General features: G+C 41.6%; 1 protein-coding gene across 1 annotated transcript in view; it reads right to left on the bottom strand.

The window, feature by feature from the left end:
- LOC119299026 overlaps nt 1-3,470 on the bottom strand; it is a 31,990-nt gene that overhangs the window by 26,374 nt on the left and 2,146 nt on the right.

Here is a 3,470-nt window from a genome sequence, read left to right as displayed (position 1 = left end):
GTTGCCATGCATAGAAAGGCTTAGATTTGATTTTGGGTCAGTTTAGTTCAGATTTTCATTATTTTCCAGCTGGGTTTAGTTTAACATTCATCCAACTCATCTGTGAACACAATGATCAAGTGTCTCTCTGGTTAATCAGGTAACCTGGGCAGTACTGTTTGAGATCGTTGGTGAGGGACTACTACGGCGAGCTCGGCCTGAGGAAAGATGCCGGCAGGGTGAGATCAAGAACATGAATTGAATGGTATGCAGTACTATTGGACTTGGCATTATTTTTCCAGCGAATTGTGTTTTTCTCTGAGATGAATTAAGTGCACCAAATATATGTATCTAAATTATTGTAATCTTTATTGTTATCCATTACGTCTAAAAATTGATGTTCAAAACTGTCTTCCGAGAGTAGTTTTAGTTGGTACAAGTTTCAGGCACCAAATACACAAGAATTATACTATCATAATAGATGTCGTTCTAGCAGTTCAACTCATTACGGTACAGAGGAAGTTTTTGCTAAATGAGAGGCATAAGCATGATCAGTTAAGCTGATTCAGTTTTATGCTTAGAAACCAAATCACCTTTCACTCATTATTAGTGGTAATGGTTGTCTCTGTTTTTGTCTTGTCAAATATGTGCCTAGGCCTCTATGTTAACCAGTTCCAAAAACATGCCTGAAAAAAATCTTGCTTGGACTTTTGAAGTTGTTCCGAGTGGAATGCTGGTCATAGATGCGACGCGCCAAGCTCCCGCAACCGCAGCAGAGGAGCCGGAACTTGCAGCAACATCTACAACACCCTCCCAACGAGCTGCAGGTAGGCCATGTCGTAGACGATGGACCGACGACAATCACCAGGTATGCCCTCTGCTCCTTGCCCTTCACGCTTGGAATCAACAAGTCCACATAATCTTCAGTGTTTCACAATTATGGTCTTCTTCATGTTCTCTGATCAGGTTGTAATATGATAATTATTTATATGTATAAATGTTGAGTTTTTTATGGAATGTTGATGATTTCTGTCGGAGATTATGTTTCTACTTAATCATCAAACAAGGTGTTCGCTGGACGCAAGGATAACCTATCAAGTAAGGTGTTCATGCAGTAGGTTACATCTTACACATTTTTTATCTGGTGAACTATTATCTACTCGAGGATAAATTATGGCTAACATGCATTTAATTATACTGTTGTTCGAAGGTGTAGTCAAATGGCAATACAAGTTATGGCTACAATGCTGCCAACGGCTACTACTACGGCGTCTTTATGGCTTCTGGAATATTGAACGTCAGGTTAATGAAACAACAGTGAAAGGTTTTCTAAGATAATCCTATATCTCTAGAACTAAAAACTAATTAATAATGTTGAATGGCATTACTAACTCTATATTTTGTTTGTCTTGCACAAATCTAGCACTTTCTGAGGTGTTGCCCAGAGCATGCTGTACATGGAGGGTTTGAGCTAAGAAATACTTGCAGGCTGCCAATGTATTAGTGGTTAGGCATTTTTGGATTTGTCATGTTTACATGTTTACCAGGGTAACCATAGCGGCTTCATTGCATCATACCCGAAACTGAGATCTTTGAAACGGTCCGAGGTGCTACTAGACCAGTAGATACAATTAATGATTATCTGTCCAGGCAACTCTCACATCATCCTGGGCTAGCTCCTCGACTTGGACAACAACAATTCTTGATCAAGTCTACTCAGCCATCGCCATGCGATTGTTAGTAAATCAAGCATTCTTTTCAAGAATATTGTTCCAAGTACGTGAGAACCCGACCTTGCATGTGGCCGATTCAATTTGTTTACTGAAGAAATTAGTTTAAAAATGTTCAGTCTTACACATGTTCACACTATTATTGTTTCAAAAAAATAGGTTTGCATTTTTTTAAATCATAAAAATTCCCCCCAAAAGTTCCATTTTTACTAAAAAAAATCATTTAGAAATGTACAAAAGTATCAAAACATTCTTTAAACAAAAAACACATGTTAAAAATGTGTTTTTTTAAAGAAATGTTCTAATTTTCATAAATATTTATTATTTTTAAAGAAGTGTTCCAATTTTTACGTAAACCTTAACTTCTATTAAAAATGAGGAAATTTTCATGTTTTCCAGAAAAGCCAAAAAGATGACTAACAAACTAATCCATGCAAAACTGCTCTTCCATCTTATGAAGAATGCTAAGTTGGCTTCTTCATGCCCAAAATTAATTCTACAAAAAGTAATAATCAGCTTACTTTATTATCGATGTTTAATAAAATTAGATATATAAAATGGTGCACAATGAAATATGAAGCAGATTGTGCCTCTTTTTTCGTCCGGTGCAACGCACGGGCATTTGTACTAGTAAAACTAAATTACGATGGAGCACCGGTGTAAAAGTCTGGTCTTCCAACGGAGGAGTGCTAGATTGGGCGCTTATCTATATATTTTTTCTTCCGGACGACATTCTCAAGCGCCGGCCTCTCCAACGCAGGAAATAAGCATCGGTGCCCACCGATCCAACCGAACACGAACCGGTCAGCTGCGCCAGTCCTCACTCAGCTCACTCTGCTCTCAGCTTAGCTCCCTCTGCTCCCTTCTCTCGAACTCTCCACACCCTTGACCCTCGTCAGATCCAGCGAGCCGAAGGAGAACTCCAGGCCGAACTCCCACACCCTCAGATGCCGGCCACGGTAAACGGCGGCGCGGGGGCGGAGTAGGTAGCAGCCCGCGTCTTCCTTCCCATGGAGATGAGACCGGCGCAGCTGTCGGCGAGGCCGACGGACATGAAGAGGGCGGTGCGCGAGCGGATGAGGCAGCAGCAGCCGGGGCTTCCCACATGAAGACGAAGCCGGAGGAGCTACCGCGGCGCTGACGGACGGGAGGGGGAGGGAGCCGTGGAGCAGAGGAGGCAGCAGCCGCGCCTTCCCCCATGGGAACGAGGCCGGAGGAGCTCTTGGCGATTGATGTACCAATTGCTGCGCGCGTACAATATGCGCGTTCAAGATGAACAAGCTTACCCGACATCTGAGGTAATTCCCTACCGATTGCTGTACCAATCGCTGGTAAATTGAGTTGACTGCTGCCGAGATGCACACATGTGATGTGTGTATGGTGATCTGAGTCCGTCATGTTCTTCCTGAGGGAAATTTTAATTATCGTAGGAGAATAATATGTGTTGATATACAGTTTTGACAGGTTCCAAACTGACTGATCCTGAATTCACATAGTCCTAAAAAGAAATTTCCTATATAAATCATGGCTGTTTGACTTGACAGTACATCCCATTCCACACATGTGTGAAATATGAGCAGGATTGTCTTGTGTGTGACCAAATAATTTTGAGATGTGCGTGCAACTGGAACCTGCACGTAGGACTATGTATAATGAGATAGCTTGACTGCATGCATGATTTAGTCAGCATTGCATGCACGATTTAGCTAGTCCGTATGACTGAATGAATGGTTGTAGTTAATTGATTTTTTTTCTTGCTAA

This window comes from Triticum dicoccoides, chromosome 5A, assembly GCF_002162155.2.
Source record: "Triticum dicoccoides isolate Atlit2015 ecotype Zavitan chromosome 5A, WEW_v2.0, whole genome shotgun sequence".
NCBI lineage: Eukaryota > Viridiplantae > Streptophyta > Magnoliopsida > Poales > Poaceae > Triticum > Triticum dicoccoides.
This window is presented reverse-complemented; position numbering and strand designations above follow the sequence as displayed.